The sequence below is a fragment of the Nuphar pumila genome, chromosome 1, assembly GCF_984573655.1.
Source record: "Nuphar pumila chromosome 1, dmNupPumi1.hap1.1, whole genome shotgun sequence".
In the NCBI taxonomy this organism is placed as follows: domain Eukaryota; kingdom Viridiplantae; phylum Streptophyta; class Magnoliopsida; order Nymphaeales; family Nymphaeaceae; genus Nuphar; species Nuphar pumila.
Genome location: NC_143249.1, coordinates 70,139,994 through 70,164,190, shown reverse-complemented (window position 1 = coordinate 70,164,190; position 24,197 = coordinate 70,139,994). Strand labels below are relative to the sequence as shown.

General features: G+C 37.8%; 1 pseudogene; it reads left to right on the top strand.

Moving 5' to 3' along the window:
- Window positions 1–11,807: 11,807 nt before the first annotated feature.
- Window positions 11,808–22,836, top strand: LOC149848987 (K(+) efflux antiporter 5 pseudogene; annotated as a pseudogene).
- Window positions 22,837–24,197: the final 1,361 nt, after the last annotated feature.

Below are 24,197 nucleotides of genomic sequence, written 5' to 3'. Positions count from 1 at the left end.
GATGATCTGAACTTTCTATGGAAGGATCTGTCATAAACTCCTTCATCTCGGACATGATCCAAATCTTCTTTGGCCCCGGGGGTCTAGCTCGCATATTCGTCTTCATCTTGACGACAATTGAGAGATCCCTTTTGCAGATATTTGATTGCAACTTAAATGGTTGAGAGGACATGGATTGAGTGGGTTCTTTTATGGCATAAGATATTTCCACTGCCTGATTGCCAGATAGCCGTCTTTAAACACGCGCCATAGCCATTATCAATATCGATTCGCTTTCGGCATTTCAATATCATTGAATATTTATTTTGCCAATCATACCGAGGATATTTCTTACATCCTTTTGGTTGATCAACAGGGAAAAAAAAGATTTGAATTTTATCCCTCTTTCGCAAAAAGTTTCACCTTTTTGGAAAGAATACTAGAGGTAATCTGAGGTGATTCTTTTCTATAGTAAGAATATTGTAATCAACAATATTTTTAGCAAATTGGCAAAGTTTTTGAGAATTCTTTGTGAAATAATTACTCAATATAGATTTTGACAAGACCTTGAGTTGAATCTTTGATTTTGAAAATTTCGACTAGTAAAACTGGGATCTTTCATTTAACGACCAGCGAAGGAGCTGGAACCCTTTTTTATTTAATGACCAAAAAAAATTGAAACCTTTGATTTAATGACCAGTGAAAACTGAAACCTTTCATTTAACGACCAGCGAAGGAGCTGAAACCTTTCATTTAATAACCAGTGAAAACTGAGACCTTTCATTTAACGACCAGCAAAGGAGTTGGAACCTTTCATTTAACGACCAGTGAAAACTAAGACATTTCATTTAACGACCAGCGAAGGAGCTGGAACCTTTCATTTAACGACCAGTGAAAACTGGGACATTTCATTTAACGACCAGCAAAGGAGCTGAAACCTTTCATTTAATGACCAGTGAAAACTGGGACATTTCATTTAACGACCAGCGAAGGAGTTGGAACCTTTCATTTAATGACCAGTGAAAACTGGGACATTTCATTTAACGACCAGCGAAGGAGCTGGAACCTTTCATTTAACGACCAGTGAAAATTGGGACATTTCATTTAATGACCAGCGAAGGAGCTGGAACCTTTCATTTAACGACCAGTGAAAACTGGGTCATTTCATTTAACGACCAACGAAGTAGCTGGGACTTTTTATTTAACGACCAGTAAAAACTGGGACATTTCATTTAACGACCAGCGAAGTAGCTGGGACTTTTTATTTAACGACCAGTAAAAACTGGGACATTTCATTTAAAGACCAGCGAAGTAGCTGGAACTTTTTATTTAACGACCACTGAAAAGTGGGACATTTCATTTAACGACCAACAAAGTAGCTGGGACTTTTTATTTAACAACCAGTGAAAACTGTGACATTTCATTTAACGACCAGCGAAGTAGCTGGGACTTTTTATTTAACGACCAGTGAAAACTGGGACATTTCATTTAACGACCAGCGAAAGAACTGGAACCTTTCATTTAACAACCAGTGAAAAGTGGGACATTTCATTTAACGACCAACGAAGTAGCTGGGACTTTTTATTTAAGGACCAGTGAAAACTGGGACATTTCATTTAACGACTAGCGAAGGAGCTGGGACTTTTCATTTAACGATCAGTGAAAACTAGGACATTTCATTTAACGACCAGTGAAGTAGCTGGGACTTTTTATTTAACGACCAGTGAAAACTGAGACATTTCATTTAACGACCAGCGAAGGAGCTGGAACCTTTCATTTAACGACCAGTGAAAACTGGGATATTTCATTTAATGACCAGTGAAGAAGCTGGAACCTTTTATTTAACAACCAGTGAAAACTGGGACATTTCATTTAACGACCAGTGAAAACTGGGACATTTCATTTAACGACCAGTGAAGGAGCTGGAACCTTTTATTTAACGACCAGTGAAAACTGGGACATTTCATTTAATGACCAGTGAAAACTGGGACCTTTCATTTAACGACCAGCGAAGGAGCTGAAACCTTTCATTAGTGGAAACTGGGACATTTTATTTAACGACCAGCGAAGGAGCTGGAACCTTTTATTTAACGACCAGTGAAAACTGGGACATTTCATTTAATGACCAGCGAAGGAGCTGGAACCTTTCATTTAACGACATTTGATTTAATGATTTGATCTAAGATTGAAACTTTCTGAGGGACAAATAGTACATGGACTGTGAATAAACTTGATCTTTAGATTTGAAGATTTTGAGAAATGACCTGTGTGAGGACTGAATTTTGAAAGCATACTAGTAAGAGCACTGAAAAAAATGTATCAGTACGAGCACTGGTTTTTCCAACTGAGAGTCGGGAAGGAGACCGACATTCTTAAGGTATTTAGAGATCGAAGCAAGAATGCTTGCCGGGGTTTCAAGATTATCCCTTATCCTGAATAGAATATACATTTGATGAGAATTTAGAAAAAAAACATGATTCAGGTTTTATCCCTTAACTTGAAGGGGAAGTAGAAGATTTTGTGAAGAGATAACCTGAGACTTGAATTTAGAAGGGATATGACAAGATTTATGATTTATGATTTATGATTTATGATTTATGATTTATGATTTATGATTTATGATTTATGATGGACCAGCACAGTTAGCTGTATGTGGTCCAATTTTCAGGATTAACCCCTTATCCTGAACGGGGAAAATAGAAAGAATAAAATTTGAGAAGGTAGAATGATATAGAATTTGATGAAAAGTTGATAAAAATGAAGAAAATTTGAGGAAATTGATGAAAATTTATTTTGTAAAAGAATTCTCACAAGTAGCATTGTTGCCCCTATGAGTGATTTCAGGATTATCCCTTATCCTGAATGGGAAAAGAATACCTCGAATGTCGAGGTTCAGGTTTATCCCTTAACCTGAAAGGGGAAAAGAATAAAATTTATAAAAGTGGAGAAAAATTGAATAAATTTATGAAAATTTTGTTTTTGAAAAGAATTCTCACAGACAGCCTTGTTGCTTCTATGAGGGGTCTCAGGATTATCCCTTATCCTGAATGGGAAATAGAATAGAATTTAATGAAAATTAATGAAGAGAAGTTGATATAAATTTAGAAAATAAAGATTGAGGAAACTTGTGTTGTAAAAGATTTCTCGTAGGTAGTATTATTGCTCCTACGAGGGGTTTCAGGATTATCCCTTATCCTGAATGGGAAAAAGAATAGAATTTAAGGAAAATTAATGACGAGAAATTGATATAAATTTAGAAAATAAAGATTGATAAAAGTTGTATTTGCAAAAGAATTCTCATAGGTAGCCTTATTGCTCCTATGAGAGGTCTCAAGATTATCCCTTATCCTGAATGGGAACACCTCGGACAACGAGGGTCAGGTTTATCCCTTAACCTGAAAGGGTAATAAAGAATAAAATTTATAAAAATTGGGAAAAGATCGAATAAATTTATGACAATTTTGTTTTTGAAAAGAATGCTCACAGATAGCCTTGTTGCTTCCGTGAGGGGCGTCAGGATTATCCCTTATCCTGAATGGGAACACCTCGGACAACGAGGGTCAGGTTTATCCCTTAACCTGAAAGGGTATAGAGAATAAAAGAAATACCTCATTGAAAAGAGGCATCAGGTTTATCCCTTAACCTGAAAGGGAAAAATTTTGTTAAAATTTAATAAAAAAAAAAATTTGATGTAAACTTGATAGAAATATGAATAAAATGAAATGAAACTGATAAAGATAACAAGATTTAACTGAAAATTTTATAAGATTTGAGAAAACGAGTTTGTCTGATCCTGCCTGCATATGGGATCTTCAATGTGAAAGAAAAATGTTCGTTTTTAAAAGACAAGTGAAAAATCATTTTTGGGAAGAAAAATCAACCGCAAGAAGAATGATCAGCGCGAGATCTGAAATTTGAAAGAGAATCAAACATGAGAGATCATCATGAGGGTCAATTTTCGAAGGCAATGGTTTGAAAACCTACCTTTTGAAAAAGAATATCAACAACAGATTTGATTTCTGAAAATAACAGTTCGAAACTGATAATAAGATCAACACAAGGGTTGATTTTAAATATAATGTTTTAAAACCAATCTTGGAAGATAAGACCAAAGGGTTGATCTTTGAATATAATGATTTGAAACCAATTTTAGAAGATAAGAACATCACAAGGGTTGTTAATGGTTTGAAACCCATTTTTGGAAAATATGATCAACACGAGGGTTGATATTGGTTCGAAAACCCATTCGATCAACACGGGGGTTGATAATGGTTCGAAACCCATTTTTGGAAAGTACGATCAACACGAGGGTTGATTTTTGAAGAAGGTTGGACAAAAAATATTTGAAATTTTTTGTTATCATGACGAAGATTTTGCAGAAATTTTCAAAATTTCAAGATTTTTGAAAAACCCTCATAGGTAATATCATTTCTCTCATGAATGATGTCAGGATTGTCCCATATTTTGAAAAGAACAGAAATTTAATGCCCCAGTGTGGCAAAAGAAAGAAGTATAAAAGATATAAAGAAAATTGACATTTCATTAATAAGCGAAGGTTCGATAACAAAACTAAATATTTATAAGAACTTTGAAAGGAAAGGATTCAAAAAGACTGGGCTGACTTGCCCCTACAAGACGACTAAAAAAGGAATGACACTGCAGAAAAAAACTTGGGCATCCTCATTTCTTGGAGTGATCCGGAAATGGCTCTGTCAGGACTGTTGGGTGCTCTTCTTCCTCGTCCTCCACCAACTCACTTCTGTAAATGCAGTCTTGTATCATATGCTTGAGGACGAAGCAGTGCTCTGTGTCGTGTCCTGTTGCCCTATGGTACTTACAGAATTGGTCTTTAAATTTTTCCAAGATTACGGGAGGATCCGCTATTTTAGGGAATTTGATCATCCCATGCTTTAACAGGTAATCCATAACTGTTTCCAAAGTTTGATCTAAAGGAGTGAAGACTCGATCTTTCTCTCACTTGATGTACTTGGGCTTCTCTTGAAGATCCCCTTTTAGTTGGAGGCAAGTCAGAAATGGCTTGTCATTGTTCTTATAGGATCTCTCCTTCTGCCCCTTGTTCTGATCTATTCTCGGGCCACTGCCACTGTTGTTGTTTTTTCCTTTGCTGCTACTGCCAAGACTATTGCTGGAGGTATCAACTGAATGAGCGAACTACACCTTCTTTTTCTAGTCTTGGATATTCTTGACCAGAGGCATGCCCTCGTAGAGCCCATTTTTTATTCCTGCTTTGAGCCATTCGGCTCGCTCAATCAACTTGATAAAGGATTTTGCCGGGGAAGTGGCGATGAGGCTCCTCATGGGCTGAGAGAAATTGTTGAGGATTATCTGCAATGCGTGCTCCTCTGGAATGGGTACCTTCATCTTATTACAAGTGCTTCTCCACCTGTGAATGAAATCTCCTGCCCTTTCAGTCTCACCTTGCTTCAGGTTGTAAAGATGATTTAATGTAGGTGAAGCTTCAGTGTTGAATATAAAGCGCTCAATGAACAAATTTACTACCTTATCGAACTCTCATAGTTCGATAGGATTGAGGTGGTCGGCATACCACCTAGCTGCTACACCCTCTAGACTGCAGGGAAAGCAAATAAACAAAGCTCTGTTGTCCTTTCTGAAACGACATCATTCTGCATAAAAAGTGGCTAGGTGAGCCTTAGGATTGCCGATTCCATCAAACTTGAGAAACTTGCGAGGAAGATTCTTCAGGTTGTCATCCCCATCTAAGCCATCGTAAAAATCCTCGCCGGTGTAGGTCTGCTTGCCCTTACTCTTGGCTTGAATGTCCTTGATTGCTCGATTCATCTCCTTTATTTGCTTGCTCATCGGGTCCTCTGCTGGAATCCCAGACTTGGGCTTGTTGACGGATTCGGGCTCTTCTGCAACTATCTTTATGGACTGCCTCGGAGGATTCTGATTGTAGACAAACTGCTCTTCCTCTTCTGATTCTTCCTCGGCTGACTCTGATTCCTCAAAAGTAGTGTCTGGCTGTACCTTCTTTCTGATGATTTTGACTTGCTTTTTGACAGGCTTCTTCCTCAGTTTGCTTTTAGGAACTGCCTCTTTCAGATTGACCTCGGCTTGCTCCGACATCATCCTCGCCATCATCTTTTGGAACAGACCATACATAGCGGGGTCAATGTCATCCCCTTTGTTCTGACCTTGTCCCCTGACCGACTTAGGAGAGTCCATCCCTTCCGCGTCACTGTCGCTATGTTGAGGAACTATTTCTTTTCCAGCTCTTGTCTGAACCATTTTCGAATATCGATGCTTTTTGCAGAGGAATGGGGAGGCTTTTAGACCGAAGAAACTTTTGGAGAAGTTTTGTCAGGAGGAAGGATTAGGTTAAATATGTTAAAAAATTGTATCCCATTACTAGGGATTGAGTCACCACAAAATTTGTGACAATTGCGTTGTTACTCCATGAGGGAGAGTAACTAACTAAAACACGAAGAAAAATGCTATTTTGAAAAGGATATCTCTTGGCAGAAAGAAATTTTATTTATGAAATATAAACAAGAATATAAAATCATAAGAAATAGGAGGAAAAATGAATTTTGAGAATAAATGGTAAAGATTTAAAATTTGAAGAACTTGCAGGCAGGATCAGAAGAATTTTGAAGAAATCAGAAGAATAAAACGAAAATACACCTAAGTTTTTAAAACAAAGAGGAAATTTTGAATAATATACACCCAGGGTTTTGGAAAATATAAGGAATATAAAATATCATACCATCACAGATGTATAAACAAGGATATACAAACAACCCTCCCTAAAGCTGACTCTATATGCAATATTTGAAATGGCTAATAGGACCTTAATCCTAACTCTAAGATTTAGATCATCTGATTCCAATCAAGGTACGACGATATACTCAAGCCGAAGCTCGAAGTACGTGGCATAGAAATATACCTCCGGTTCTAAGGTAATGGCTTCCCAACATCCTTGAGCACCTACCGATATACCTCAGATTATGGCCCTTAGGTACGTGGTAGGGGGCACGAACCCAAATAAGTGGTCCAGTTGTGAGGTTCTCTCTCGAACTATAGCTCAGTGAGACATCCCAGCAACGTGAAGACCGGAACAATACAGGTAGGGATGTTTTCAAAAACATGTTCAAATGCAAGAAATCAGATGTCTCTAATGCAAGTCCTAAAGAGATAGAATTTAAATGAATAGAAGCATACACTTGCATACATTGTCTGCATTCAATCCCTAAAATTGAGGAGAGTTGTATTTCAGACCTAAGTCTAATGTGAACATGGAATAATCTCCTCAATATGGTCCTACAAAACCATACTTAAATCCCATATGCATTATGTCAACTTAGGATAGAGTCTAGGCTCCTAAGGTTTGCATGGAAATGAAGATGACATTTATAGAATAAAGACTTAGACAATATCAAAACAAAGCAAAAGGCATAGATCCAACCAGACGAAGACGAGTCCCATCACGGTCGCCAAAACTGTGATCATCGCAAAAATTTTCCTCTCTTGGTGTTTCTCTCTCTTCCTTCTCTTTTTCCTTTCTGACCTCTATTTCTCCTTTTTGAGGGAAGAAATGAAAAAGACAGAAAAGAAGAGAGAAGAGAAAAGAAAAGAAAGAAGAGAGAGGAACTCTTTTGCGGGGTCTCACTTGACCTTAATTTGAAAATATTTAGAAAATTACTCGCCTCCGTTTTAAAAATATTGCGAGAAAAATTGAGAGACGGGGCTCGCTCGTCGGTACGAGGTTCGACTGTTCCTGGTGCCTTTACCAGGGGTAATCGAACCAAGGATCGAATTTATGCCTTTTTGCTTTGCTAAAGTATTATCTAAAAATTTATTCTAAGTCTAAAATGCACAAAGAGTCATGCTTGTGTAATGCAAGGATGTATGCTCTTTTGAGAAAATGTTTTGAAAATTTCCAAGTTTTCTGAGATAAATGTTGATAATAGAGTGAAGAAATGATTTCTAACTCAAAACTTGAGATTTAAAGTTCTAAGTCTTTGAAATAATCAGAGTTTTTGGGAAGATAAAATGGGATTTGAAGTTGAGATAAAAAGAGATAAAGTTTCAAAGTCAGAAATGGACTTTGAACCTGGATTTAGGAGAAGAGATGAGATTTGAAAATGGAATGGTATATCAGTTTTGAAGTTTGATATCAGGATGGAATTTGGAGTTGAGAAATCCGAATGGAAAAAATAGATTTAAGAAATCCAGTTGGGGTCTGAAAGTGGATTTGGATTTGAAATCTGGAGTTGGGAATATAATTTGATTTCAAATATGGAATTCAAGATGGAATTTGAATTCTGGATCCTAAATGGAATTTGGATCTGAAGTTTGATGGAATTGGATTCAAATTTTGGAATGGAATTTGGATCTGAAGTCTGAGATCCAAGATGGAATTGAATTTTGAGTCCTAAATGGAATTTGGATCTGAAGTCTGAGTTCCAAGATGGAGATTGCATTTGAAAATCTGGATCCAAGTTGGGATTGGGATCTAACTTTGAATTTTGATTTTAAAAGTCCCAATGGGAATTTTGAAGATGGATCTGGGTTTTTGAAAACTCAGATAGAATTTAAAACTTAGGAAGATTTAGATTTTGAGATTCAGAATCAATCTCAACTTTGATTTTGAATTTGAAGATAAACTTGATTTTGAATTTAAAATCAGAAGGTGAATCAGACACTTCAAAGTTAAATTGAACTTTGAAGTTTGAATTTTGAATTTGGAAATTTGAAGTACAGAATGAATTTGAAATTTCAAAGTCAATTTGGACTTTGAAATCGAATTTTGAATCTTGAAAATGAGATACAATTTGAATTTGAAATAGAGACTTGAAGAAAGATATTCAAAATCACTTGGGTTTTTGAAAAAGAATTTTGAAAATATGATGTGATTCTGTCTTAAATGATGAATGAATTTAAAGAATTTGAAATTGGTTTTGAAAAGCATATTTCATTCTTTAAATGAATGTAAATAAGATTGAAGATATAATACATCCCTGACTATGGTCATTGAATGTATCATATAATAATCAGATTTAAATTCAGGTGAAGAAATAAAATACATTTTTGTGCTTTTATAGAGTTTAAAATGAAATTAACTCTCAATATATCCTGACCGTGGCCATTGATATATGTATTGAATTAATTTTAAACTAAACTCTGATAAAAGAGAAATATATTTAAAGAAAATATGATGAATTTTAAAAATGATCCAGTGTGGATCCAGTGTTATTCCATAAAAGATGAAAATTCTAAGTCTTGTTCAAATCCTGACTATGGCCATTGATGTAAATTGCCAACTTAGGATTAATCACCTTTTATCAAATGGTGCATGTGCCATTCGTGTTTCACCATTGTGAGATTTTAAAAAAATAAAGGCAAAAAGCATGAAAAAAACAAGCAATTTATGACATTTACAATACTCATTCATTCTATCTAAAAGCTGTAAATGTAAACATTCTCATTAATACCTAACTATTACAACTGAATTTGAAATCCTAATCTAAGAAGGATGTCAACATTTCTAGAGATTCCTGCAAGAAAGAAGAATTAGCACCAAGCCAAAATAAAATGAAAGAAATTAATTCTAGCTTAAGATGATACATCATGCTACAAGAGTCGTATAGCATATCTTGTATTTATGAGAAAATGTGCATATATAACTATACATATTAATATATATATATATATAAGCAATACCATAGGCAAACAAAAATTCACATGTAAGAAGGCATATACAAGGTTTTAATGAAAGATATATGTATACAATGAATGGTGGATGGTAAAGTGGTAGACGTTGCTATGGAGATATACAACAGATAGCCATTTGACAAATGTTACAAGATAATATTGTGAAAAACAGTAGATGAAGTGTAAGCTTGATGGTGCTGGAAATGTAACAGCACCTTAGTAGAGTGTGGGTGTTACGAGTGAACATGCATGTATAAGAGGCTAGGCAAATGAAAGGGGTTGAAGGTGCAGTAGCAAATGGAGGGTTGCAGTAGGAGGTGTTGTAATAATGTATAGGCTGAAACATGCTACGAATGGGATACAATATGATGCAGCTGGGGTTGCTGCAAATGGATATACAGGTAAGAGTTATGCTCAGTGAAAAAAAAAAAGGTGACAAAGGGATAACAGTGTAAGGTACCATGAATTAAAGGGGAGTTGAGGTAATGAGTGGTTGTGAAAATGGAGAAGGTGGCAGCAAATTCATAGGTAGTAGGTCATATGGGCTGCGAAAGTGGAGCTGAAATGATGATACAGGTATAAAATGTGCACAGCAATAAGGAAGTGCAACAAGTTATGTATGTTGTATGAGTGGTAATGGTGCTGTCTATTTATGAGCTTGTCAACAATTTATATATATAACGATAGGAGGTAAGATGCAACTGTAAGATACAATAGATGAATGCTGTGAAAGTGAAAACATGTCGCATGTCAGTAATGGAGTATGACAGCAGTGGGTGCATAATGAAAACATACAGTGAGGTAGTGTGTGTTGAGGAGTGTCATACAAGGGTGAATAAAGGTGCTATGGGAATGAAGGTATTGGTAGTGAAATGGGTATATGCACAGTAGGTAGTGCAATGGGAGGCTGACAGGGTGCTGGGAATATTTGTGGCAGTTGTGCATATGGCGAGAGAATATGGGCTAATGACGACAGCCATAGGTGAGTGTGACTAAAAATGTTTAGTGAGATGGTAGTGTGAAGCTGGAAAGCATATACTGGGAGTTGACTGTTGTAGCCAGCGCAGCAGGATGTTATGGTATAACCTTGATTCCTTGATGATAACATGGGTACCCTACAGTCAGCATATTGGAAAGCTTCTTAAGAATCATAGCCACGCAGAGGCTTTGGACCTGTACCATCAAACCTCGCTAGACCTCTCTGAAATGGGGGTCTGGGTATCATTATGAGTATACAGAACAAAGACTAAATGGGGATCAGAAATACTCTACAGATAGTGGCAACCTAAGGATGCAGAGGGGGAAATCCCTGAAGAAAATCAATAAAAAAAATTGCAAAAGGAGAAAAACATGAATAGCAAAGAATATAGTGGATTATGGGAATGGCTACTTCAATTAACAAATATACAACAATTCATAATAAATAAATGCACACATACTGGACCTATCTAATGAAAATCAGATAAGCCACTAGGGATATCAAACAGTATTTGATGGGAATCCCTGCAATTGCCTTTAAGATATTTCAGTATATTGTTCTCAAAGTTTTTCTTCAGAAATTGCCCGTCATTATGAATATTTACTAGTGATAGCTTGTATACGACCCCCTTGCTGTTGAATACCAGGCGAGTTCACATCCTCTTTAGAAGAGAATGAAAGCACATTTTTTTTTTGTTTTAGGAGAACTATCAAAGGCATCATTCTCATAAGACAATCTATCAATAACTGAAGAAGAGTCTTTAATATTGACTAAGCTGCTGGGCTCATCTGTATGCCTGGGAGGATCAACGAATGACCCTGAGGAGTGTATGGGCATTGAATTTATTTCTATAACAAAAGAGCCATCTGATATTCTGGCAAGTAATTTGTCATAAGTTGATGCAGAAATTAATGTATGACCTGATGATGAATGGGCTAAACTAATAAGATGGTGAAATGCAGGTGGACTTGGTATTGTCAACCAAGAATATGATGTAAAAAGAAAGATGATCAGATGGGATATGATGCTTCAACTGTAGCTGATATTCAATGAAAGCAAGCTTATCTGGATTTAACATGGAGATTGTAGATCAGATAAAATATCCTTGTGATCTAATTAGTCCAGTCAGCTGCGACCGGGTCACATGGACCGGATGGTGAAATCTCTTGATCTTGTCTACTACCCTGTTCCTGAACAAGCGACATGCTCACACATAGCGGAGATGTTGAAGTGAGAAAGCAATAATAAAAAAAACAAACAAAGGAAATGCTGTAGAAAATAGACGATTGATGTTATGAATCAAATCAAAACATGAAGCACATGAAGTGAATTTGGCATAGTAACATGATGCTGGAACGAACTGATGCAAACATCCGAATTCAGCATTGAGTAATTCTATCAGCAGATTGATGACCAATTTTCAATGAATCGATGTGCCAGTCCAGGAGTAACTGATCTTTGGTGGAGGATTTCATGGTAAAATATACTTAATCTCACTACAGGATATTCAGTGATTTTACAGCAAAACGTATATGCTGCGTTCTTCATGATGCCATCAGAGATGCTCACATCAACCGGATCAAAGGGGCGAGAACCTCTTACGGGATTTTGCAATGCTTCAGAAAGAGCAGGCGTCATATTTGAAGATGCTAGGAAAAGAAATTATATGTGTCGTAGAAATAGCCAGAAAAAAAAAAGAATGAAAACTGAACTTAAAAAAAAAAGGGGGCGGGGGATGGTCATATACATCGGATCAAGCCTCATTCGGACCCAATGAAATGCATAGCACGCACGATGGAGTGTGGTGAACATCTGGTTTCACCGTTTGTCATATCCCTTGCTTTGATGCTTATGATGTCAAGGATACACAGAAGCAAAGACATCGATATAATGCCAAAAATAAAGCAAAGGAATCCAATACCTCTCAAAATCAGGGTGAATACGAGAGAGGTGTTTAATGAAATATATTGACCAATAAAAACAAGAGAATCGAATTTCAAAACAGAAGTAATGACACAAAAGGGGGAGTCCGAAGTTTACCAAAAACTTAACAAGAAAGCAAAATTCAACAGGAAATTTGGACTGGGATTCGAATGAACCTTGCTGGATTATTGAATCCGGCAGCCTGAGTCCAAAATTCGCAGCATGAGCAAAAAAAAAAAATGTTGTAGCGTGATTACTCTGTTTGCTATTGCACAGGAGAGGAGCTGATGTTGCTAAGAGCAACCCAGCACCCTCGAGAGTGCATTTACGGGATTAGAAATGAGAAAATTTTGGAGAAATTCAAGTGAAAAGAGCCAGAATGAAGGTCGAATGATAACTTACCTGGATGTTATTGAAGTTCTAAAGGATAAAAGAGTCTTCTCTTTGTTATGCTTGGGAGATCCTCTAATGCTGCTGAAAAGGAGGGAATCGAGGGGAAGAAGGATGCTGGAGAAGGAGGAGAATTGTGTATTGTAATGGATGCCTTTCTTGACCCCCTGAGGGTCGATTTTATAAGAGGTGGCCATTAGGCCCCTCTCAGATCGGGTCCCCCTGTTTTATGAAGGACCTTTGCGCAATCAACACTCATGAGTGTCGAGAACGAGGCCCAACTTAATCCCATTCATATTGGAATTACATTATCAATTCCAAATACGTAGCCACATTTTGCCCGCACAAACGAGGCATAAACGAGGCACGGACAAGACTATCTGCCGAGAGCGTCTGACGAAAAGGGGGAAAATACATGCAAGCATGTAGCGTGACACATGTCACAAGCCTAACCACCTTGCTGTCATGATGGGACAATGGGGCACGAGCATCGGATGCCCAAGGTCGCAACGCTCAAGTTGCTTACAAGAGAAATTCCTCGCTTAACAAGTTCTTTCGTTTTGTAGGTTGGCGGCAATGAAGGGGAAGTCACCGCCACCTAGTGAGCTCTAGCAGGAGGCTCACCAAGGTCATGGCATCCAGTTGAACTCGACAACAGGCCACAGACTGCGTGCAGTCCAACACCGACCCGCACAAAGCGGCAACAAGGTTGTCGGGTGCCTTAGCACCCGGTGCCAATCCTGCACCAAGGAGTAAGCCAAGGCCTGTAGGGGGCCTGCCGTTTGACTGGGCCATTGGGCCCAAGTCAACCTTGGTCTGCACTTCACGTGCAGACCAAGTGCTGCTGGGGTGCAACACTATCCCAAGGAGTGCAGCACCTAGCTCACCCGGGTGTACTAGCACCCGGCTAGGTCTAGAGTGCCATAAGAGGGCTCAGTTGGGTTAGATGCCCAAAGGGTTGGGCCTAGACCACTTAGCAAGGTCTGGTCCAACAGTGACCAGACCCAGATGGGTCATGGGAGAGCCCCTAGTCTGAACCCAGTGGGTTCGGACCAGGCCTAGCCTGAACCCTAATGGGCTGCGGCTAGCCCAAAGACCCCTGTCCGGTGGGTCAACACATCAGCACGGTCTGGACCCTCTGGGTCCAGACCCTACTGTGTCAAATGGGGCAGGGTAGCACACAGGGATGTGTGCTAGGCCTATGCCTCTGGTCGGACCCCGGGAAAGGGTCCCGACCAAGGCTGTAGGCCACAACCCGCACCCGCACCTAGGTGCACCCATGGGGGCGACCTAACACCCAGTTTGGGTGGGGCGGTCAAGGCAGCACGGTCTGGTCCCAATGGGTCCAGACCTTGCTGAGCAAAGGGGAAGGGGGACACAGAATGTGGGTCTATACCCCCTGGTCTGACCCCGAAATGGGTTTAGACCATGCCCGAACAAAGTTGGAGCCCCACAAGGTGAGTGCGGCCAGATGATGGAATCCGGGTGCTAGGTGCACTCGGTTTCCAGTTCCCTCAAGGCAACTCCCAAGAGGGAAAGGGACTGGGTTGCTCTATGGTTTGAATCTGATAGGGGTTTAAACCAGGGCTGCTGCCACTGCCCAAGCCCTCCCCCTCGATGGGTGCACCAAGGAGGAGGCAACCCGGGTGCCAAGTGCACCTGACTCCTATGCCATGGGGTTGAAACGAGTGGGGGTTGGCCCCCAAATGGTGGCCCCACTTCGTGAGTGGGTCTACCAGGGTGGGTCTGGGTCCATGGTGGCCTAGACCACCCTGCCAAAACATAGAGGCTACAATAACCCAACTGGGACTGCTGCATGCTCGGCCTCAAAACCGCCCAAAGGTTACTAAAGGGGGGTCTGGACTGACCTGAAAGTGTACTAGGATCGAGACAACGAGCACTAGAGGGAGGCTGAATAGTGCTTTTAAATATCGTCTTCGGAATTTTGACGGATTTTGCAATTCGCAAAGCAAACACACAAAGAACACAATAATTTATCAGGGTTCGGTCTTTCCCGACCTACATCCAGTCCCCAAGCAAAACCCGCTTGAGATTTCCACGATCAATCTTGTGTAACTACAAGATCATATAGACCAAATCTGATCCCACTTTCAGTAACACACCTACTGAAAGCAAACAACTCCTTTAAACGAAGGAGCCCTTCCTTTTACAGAAAATTGAAATAAGTAACAACTTACAAAAGCAACCTACGAGCCCTTCTTATGAATGCAAATGAGATGCAATTGAATTTTGAGGTTGTTGAAATACTCTACTCACGAATTCACTGTCTCTCAAAGGAATTTGAGTGAAAAACTGAAGTGAAAATATCACGTGAGTGAGAAAATGAATATGAGTGAAAAGCAAAGAGTAATTGATTCAAATTCATTGAATTGCAGTGCTTTTGAGTGTAAAATGCACTCATATTTATAGTTGAAACATTTCATACGTTGAGGGTATGAAAGGGTGTCAAAACAGTCCATTTTGAACGATCAAAATGTTTGAAAAATGAAAAGACATGCCTTTTTAAAGTTTTAGGAAAAACTACAAAATTAGTCGACTGAAACAGTAGTTAGTCGACTGATAATTAGCTATTATTAGACTGACAGTTATCGTCGGTCGACTGATCTGTTTATCGAGCCGTTTGAAAATCTGAAGATTGGAAACTTAGTCGACTAGAGAAAAAATTAGTCGACTGATAATATCATCAGTAGACTGAAAAACCTTTCAGTCGACTGCTGCTAAATTTTTCTGAAAATACATGTTCTGTCCGATCGACTGATAAAATCATTAGTCGACTGCTGCTAAATTTCCAGAAAACAGACATTCTGTCTGGTCGACTGATAAAACCTTTGGTTGACTAATTTGACAAAAATGACATTTTGTTTAGAAAATTTGGCGCGAAAGAATTAGTCGACTGGTGAGTCTATTGGTCGACTAATAAACACGAAAATTTAAGAAAAGAGTTTTCTAAAAAGATTTTCATGAAGGGTTCTTTTAGAAAAGTTTTTCTAAAGACTTTTTAGGTGAAATGCAACTGGAATATGCACTTTAAGTAAGGCTCTTACAAGAATCTAAGACTTTTAATGAATTTTAACATTTGCACACTAGTCTTCAAAGATTCTTCATCGAATTCTTCAATGTTTGTCATTTTTCTTCATTGTCTTAGCTGAAATGCAGTTGATTCACTTGTTCATCATCAAAACCTTGTATTTGAAGTATCATGTATGACTTCATTGTCGTAACAATCTCTCCCTTTTTGATGATGACAAACTAATCAAAGATGGAGCATTTAGATGCATAGATGGATATTTTACTCCCCCTATCAATATGCTGCAAAACATTAAAAGTTAGTACATTCAAAGCACATATATCACATATTGATTGGTTTGCATTTCCATCATTACTTCATGCATTTTTAAAACTTAAAACTTTTTCATAAATGTAATTTTCAATGCTTTCACATGATGCAATTTCCATGTTATGATGCAATATGCAATTTCTATCTTTTTCTCTTAATTTCTCATGTTTCTTATGCAAGTTCTATCTATTTCTCCCCCTTTGTCATAATAAAAAAGAGTAAGGGCAGAAATAGTATAAGCAAAATGTGAATTCAAGTTCAAAATATTACAACCCATAAATTATCAAAGTTCAGTAAAGACAGAAAACAAAGATCAGAAAAGTGAGTTGAGAAACTCCTTGATTGCAGTAATATCTTTCTGAATCGAAGAAAGTTGTTGAGTCACATCTTCACGAAAAGTGTGTTGATGCAGCTCCAAAGCTTCCAGTCGCTGCAAAACTTCATCATTGTCTTGACTAGTAGAAAATTTCTTTCGTTTTGCTTGAGATGAAGGTGTCACAAGAGATGGTGAGGGTTCAGAAATTGATGGTTCAGATGGTTCAGTTTGATCAAAGTTTAAAGGAGGCAGATATTTGATTTTCATTCGTTTAAAAATAGTTTGATCAAAGAACTCCTTTTGCTTAATATATTTTTCATTGGTTAAGGGTACTTTGAAATATCTAAAAATACGAGTAAGAAGACATCCATAAGGAAGAAATGGTTTTTGTTTCCACAAATTAGTAAAATACACGTTGGCCCAATTTACAAAAATATTTCCAAATAAGACATAAAGAGTCGTAGAAAGATCTGTGGAATAGTAATCAAAAGAACTAGTTTTAGGTAGAACATTGTGGGCAAGAATTCATCCAGCAATAAGTGCGCGAGTTTGAAGATTGGTATTTTTGAAAGGAGGACAATGAGGTGCACTAGGAAGAAGAATTTGTTCAAAAATTCTTTCATCATTAAGTTCAATAGTATTAAAAAGAGTGTCTGAAGGTGGAATTTCTAGGATTTGTCCAAGCATTTTAGAATCAAACTCAATTTCAACATCGCGAACAAGAGAGAAAAGAAATCCAGTTTCATGATCAATTTGTAAATTTGTGTAAAACAAGTGGATCAGAAAAGGATAATGAAGGGGGCCTGCACCGACATCAAAAAGATGTGAAATACCTGAAAATAATTCTCTGATTTTGTAACGAGAAAACAGGTGAAATAGGACATTTCAGCCTGGTAAAATAGGAAGTGCAGAAATCGATCCAAAAGTATCATATAAAAGAGGATTTCAGAGTAATCTAAGAGAAAATCCATGTCTTGTTGGAGGTGTAGTAGGAGGAGAACCTTGTGCGGATGCAGTCTTCTGACGAGGCATGGTTGAAGCAGATTCACCCAAAAAAAAAATTCAGTTGCAGAGAATGATTGATCAACACAGTCGTTGAGAAGAACAGTTGAAGATGGTGTTGATGTCGGCTTCCAAATGACGTCCGACAGGAGGAAGATATCCATCGTCGTGCAATAGAAACACTTTGTTCAAAGTGAACGATGTGCCTTCAAATTCGTTGGTAGTGGCCAAAATAATCAACAGTAACAACCCACTGAAAAGGGATGTCGATTCTCCACAGATTTTAGGCAAGAGGGAAGAGACGAGGAGGAGTCCGAGGTGGATGACGGCAGGTGAGAGGAGGCTGCCACAAGGGGATTTCGGCGAGGACTGAAGAGACACCGGTCACGGCAAGAGGATTCCAGCGAAAAGTCAAGAGACTCCCTGTCACGGCCAGAAGATTCTGGCGAGGAGAGGTTCGAACCTCACTCCGAGGGTTTTTCGAAAGAGAGAGAGAGAGAGAGAGAGAGAGAGAGAGAGAGAGAGAGAGAGAGAGAGAGAGAGAGAGAGAAAGTTTTGTTTTTCAAAGGGTTTCGTTTAAGAAAAACGAAAAGGTGCGTAAAAATGAAACGATGCGTTAAAAACCAAGGGGTATCGGGTCCTTTAAAAAAAAAATTAAAAATATTAGTCGACTAATAAGGTGCGACTCATTCTGTAAAATTTTTAAAGCATCGGTCGACTAGAAATTTATCGGTCGACTAATATGGTGCGATTTTGAGATTTTGTTCAAAAATCAGCATTTTATAAATCCAAAAATGAGCAAATGCCTAGTTCTCTTATAATTCTCATAAAATCTTCATTTTTAAGTGGTTTAGCGAAGATATCGGCATGTTGTTCATTAGTAGAAATGAAATTTAACGAAATATCTCCTTTTAACACATGATCTCTTAAGAAATGATGACTAACTTCAATATGCTTAGTTCTTGAGTGCTGAACATGATTTTTCGAAAGATTTATAGCACTAGTGTTATCACAATAAATAGTTGTGGAGTAATTCAAACCAAAATCTTTTAAGGTTTGTTTCATCCATAGTACTTGTGAACACTCTAAACTAGCCGCTATATATTCTGCTTCAGTTGTTGAGAGTGACACTGAATTTTGCTTTTTACTAAACCAAGAGACTAAGGAATTTCCTAAGAAATGACAAGTTCCGCTAGTACTCTTGCGATCAGATTTACTTCCTGCAAAATCTGCATCACTATATGAAACTAAATCAAAGGAAGATGATTTTGGGTAAAACAAACCAAAATCTGAAGTATCTTTCAAATAACGAAGAATTTGTTTTACTGCAGTTAAATGAGATTCCTTTGGATTAGCTTGAAATCTAGCACGCATATAAATACTAAACATAATATCAGGTCGACTTGCAGTTAAGTATAATAGAGATCCGATCATACCTTTGTAGAGCTTAGTATCTACATTTTTACCATTTTCATCTTTATCAAGACAAGTAGTTGTACTCATAGGATTTCTTTTTTATTTCGATGAGTCCATCTCAAACCTCTTGAGAAGTTCTTTTGTATACTTATGTGAACACCCCAAATTTTTTAAAGGTTTGTAAAAATAACCTTTTTGCCCCTGGCTCTATCTTCTGAGAAAATCAAAACTAAAATTCAGTTATTCTTCAGATTTTCTGGATTAAATTCCATATTGATATATTCAAATTCAATTCCGGATCCGAATCCAGTGTTTTAAATCAAAATCTGAGCTCCAAATTAAAATTATAAAAATACCAAAAAAATGGTTCTGAATGGCTCGGGCAGTTCATCCGGCACACTGTTGGATCCCCAACTCTGTATTTCTCGATTCGAGGCTTTAAACCTCGAATATTTCCTCAAAATCCAGATATGAACCCATTTTCTGAAGAAATTTTCCCAAAATAGCCTTGAGTTCTCAGAAAATCTCTCTCTTGTAAATACTTCGCAAAAATACAAAAAATTAGTGTCTAATCTTTGTTTTCTCGTAAAGTCTTAGACTTTTATTCCAAAAAATACAAAAAAATGAAAAATAACACAAAAACCAAAAAAAATTGGAAAAACTAACGAGAAAAACAAAATGATTTTGACCCTTTTGAAGTAAATTTTGCTAAAAACCTCGGGAGCCCCCTCTTTGTAAAATCTTGAAAATCAAAGGGGCTCCTCTGCAAAACTTTCTTTTAGGGTTTTAAAACCCTTCGTAAGAAAGGAAAAGGGCGAAAATCGCCCTCACTCTCACCTCTTTCACTTTTTTTTCAGAACTCTCGAAACCCTCTTCTCCTCAAACCCTCTCTCTGCTTCGCCCATCGGGGAACCACCCTCTTCCTCCTCCGCCCATCTCCAACTGATCTTCTTCTCAAACCTTCCTCTCCTTTCTTAAAAAGGCACTCAAGAAAACCCTAAAGGCATCCGTTATCACCCCTCCATCACTTCTTCACCTCGGCACCTCTGGTTTTCTTCCCCTTTCTCTCTACAATCCATTTTCTTTTCACCTCGTCATTACATCGAAGAGATCGATTTCTCATCCTATTGCTTCTTTTTCCTAATGCTTCTCCTCTATTTCTTCGGTATATACCAGAACAAAGAAGAACTCTCTTTTGTCAAAGAATCCTTGTAGAATCAGGTAAGATCTTCCTCTCTCTCTGACTCTGATCTTTTGTCATTTCTTTTGATTTTATCACCATTACCGCACCATGGGTTATCGGGTTGCCTGTAGCAAACTCCGATACACCCTTGTGCTACAATGAATGGAGCCACGGTTCCCACATATTTCCTTCATCTTTCCCATATTTTATCTCTTTTTTTTAGTATTTTTGTTTTTTTTCTGATTTATAAGTCGATTTGTTCCTAATTCTTCGTCTGTCATTTCTTTGTTTACATCAAAATCTCAAATCCCGTCTTGATGAATCGACATGGGTTTTGATTTTGCTTCTACGCTCCACTTTTTCCTTTAGCCCCAATTAGTTATATTCATCTGGATTCTTATGTTTAAACTGTTATGTCTACTGCATTATGGCTCAAAGTGCCATCGCTACTGCAATTTGATTTCATGTTATTTTTTGTTAAGTTTTTGTTGATCGTAATTACTTGAAATGTTTTGATTTTTTGATTGATGCATATCCCTGTTTGTTCCATCAATTTCACGAAGGACAACATTCAGTACCATGCTCTAGTCCTGTAAGTATGTTTTCTTGTCTTGTATTCGTTATCTGCTATGCCATATGATCGAATGTTAGATCGATGGGAGTTTCATTGCTATTTTCGGTTCATATTTTCTTCTGCCGTCTTTGTTTTATCATTACAATTTCTATCTTCCATCTTCTTTTGATTTTATTGTATAAGTATCATGTTTTGTTAGCATACCATACTATATTGGATTACATCAACATCGTCATTCTCAATAAAGTTTACTGCAAGAAGCTTACTGTTATAAAGAAATTTCTGGATCTCTGTATGCCAAAGCTTTCTCACGTTACCTTACCTTTTTTTTTCTGTATATATTCTGATCATATTGGGTATTTTAGCATTCTGCATTTTCTGTATTGATTCCCCACTTGCCTGCCAATGGGATGCTCAGGGAAGATGACCATGTATCTCCCAGTTACCTTAACGGTTATTCCTAAGATTAATTTGCAGAAGTCATCCGGTAAGTTGATTTATTGTTTGCTTTATTGATTCGCCTTTCAACACCCAAACCCCTCTGAGATTATGAGGGATATCAAGTTTGATCCAGAGCAGAGTCGGTTTTGTATAGATGATCATTATATATGATTATCCATTTTCTCTTGCTGAACACGTTGGTTCCATAACGTCTGGAAATAATCTTCAGCCAAAATCCAAGGTGGTATCGACCAATATTATGAAGGCAGATTACCTAACAATTTTTTTAATAAGAAAAGAGAAGCTCTGTGAAGGATTTGGATAAACTCCTTGATGAGGACAGTTTGATAACAAATGTATGGACATCCTATCAAAATGTTTTATATCCGTGTCTGACTGCATACCACATGGATGAGGTTTGGGCATTGCAGGACAAGATTCTTAATCTTGTGACTATTCAACCTCTCCATACTGGAGGAACTTACATTCATCCAAGTAAATCAGTGGTTTGGGACTGTGATGTTGGGCATCATAGGATACGCAAAAGGGAGTATCAAAATCTAATCATTTTTTTTCTTCTTCTTCTCCTTTTTTTTTGTTTTTCTCTTCTTTTCAATATTATGATATCATAATAATTGAACGTCTGTTCTTTTCAAATCAGAAGTTTTATTGATATTGCCATCACCCCATATTGTTGTGGCGTCCATCCACCAGTTGCATCCTCTTCCCCTGCAAAAGAGTGCTATGTAGTGCAAAGTTGTTAAAGGGCATATTTGTTGGTGCTTTTCTGTCCATGTCATCAATAGTTGTGGTGCTCAAGTTTTCGGTGGAGCATAATAGTACCAATGTTGTTCATAGCCAGGTCACAATCGGAACACTTATTTTCCAGAATTGTGTTGTTGGTCTGTTATTTGTTTTGCTTCCAGTTTTAGGTGGCAATGGTGGCCTTATTCAAGGGATTGTATCCATAGCAAAATTGTTGCTTGTGTTGTCCGTGTTCCTGATTGCTGCATCCATATTGTGTTGGTCATTTGTTCCCTGTTTCTTGAAGTCGATGAGCCAGGACAAATGAGCTTTATCAGCTAGCTTCTGTGGCTTTTTGCTTATTATTAGCTTGGTGCAGTGACTTGGCCTCAGTCTTAAGTTGGGGTCATTTGTTGCTGGTGTTATGATATCAACCACTGATTTTGCTCAGCATACACTAGGTCAGGTGGAGCCCATTTGTAACCTATTTATGGCACTTTTTCTTGCTAGCATTGGAATGCTTATACATGTCCAATTTCTGTGGAGCCATGTAGATATTTTTGCATCTGTCATTCTGGTTGTTACAATAAAAACAATAGTGATTAGTGTGGTGACCAGAGCCTTTGGCTATGGAATGAGGTCTTCTTTCCTGGTAGGCGTTTCTCTTGCACAAATTGGAGAATTTGCTTTTGTCTTTTTAAGTCGTGCCTCAAATCTTCATCTTATTAAGGGAAAGATGTATCTTCTTCTTTTGGGAACTACAGCCCTTAGCCTGATATATCAATCACCTTTCATTCCTGTACATTTCTTACTATTCATTTTGCAAGATAGTTAGTGTTAGATAGTCTGGCCTGTTAGTGTTGGGTTGATGGGGCTAAGCTAATATTGATGAAAACTATATTGCTCGTGGGGTGTATTTTTTTTTTTTCAATCTGCAGACCGGGTAGTTTCATATTATATCATCCTATATTTCTTGATGTTGGGTGTGGGCCAAAAGCTGACAGTAGAGGATTTTTCTTCCGGGCCTGTTGATTCCTCTGTGTTCGTGGATCCCTTCCAGAAGCCTGAAGGTGCTGAGAACCATCTTGTTATATCATATATCATCAATCTGATTAGTCCTTTTGCAGGAACTAAGCTGCTAATCAGACATAAGTCACTTACTCTCTCTGTTTGCTATATGTTGTGTAACATTTCTTTTTTCTATTCTTTGATATACATGTATTGTAGTGATACGTCAATATTATCATTGATGGCACCCCCATATTCCATCTGTAATCCCATCCCCCATAGCACACATTTACATTGCCAAAACCCACCTGTCAACATCGTTGGAACCCATCTTGCTAATACATTGATTTCTGATTGGGTTAATATCTATTCGCTGCAGGTTATCAGTAACCCACGAATAGTTTCAGCCTGTAACAGGTTTGAAAACTTCCCTTTCAGCCTCCATTTTTTTCTTCTTCCTTGACTTAAGATGAATTTCTGTTTCGAAATTGTTGCAAAACTTTACTTAGAATTTATTATGATTTGCTTAGAGAATATCGGTTTTTACTGCAAAAAAATAAGACTGATATCTATTATAAGATTTGCTTGGGTCATTCCCAACCAAGAAAGCATGGTGAATTCATTAGATTTTTTGTGCCTTCACGACACAATAAACACTATGGCGTCTTGTGTCTTCATAGTACAGCAAGCCCCATGGCTGTTATGGTCTCCTGTGTGTTCATGACACAATAGGTTAAGAGATTGTTGTGATCTCCCGCCACTACTTTACTTCATTTCCTGATCCATAGGGAGATGTAGAAAGTGTCATATATAACTACATTCAATGGTCTAGTGCAAATGGCACATCAAAGCTATTTCCTTTATTATCATGTTCACATTTTGCCATTTGAAGTTGCATCAGACTAATGGCTGCATTTCTACAAAATATGTTATCTCATTTCCTGCATTCATGTAGATACTGATTTGAATCAGTGCCATTGCCCTCCTTACATTTCATTAGGCACCTCTACTACCTGTGCATTTGCATTTAGTGTGTCACCAGCCATAACATCTCACTGCCTCATTGTTTTCCTGCCACCATACAATTTGTTTGTGCATACCATTCCACCTATATATATATATATATATATATATATATATATATATATATACATTCATGTCCATGCACATATATATATATATATATAT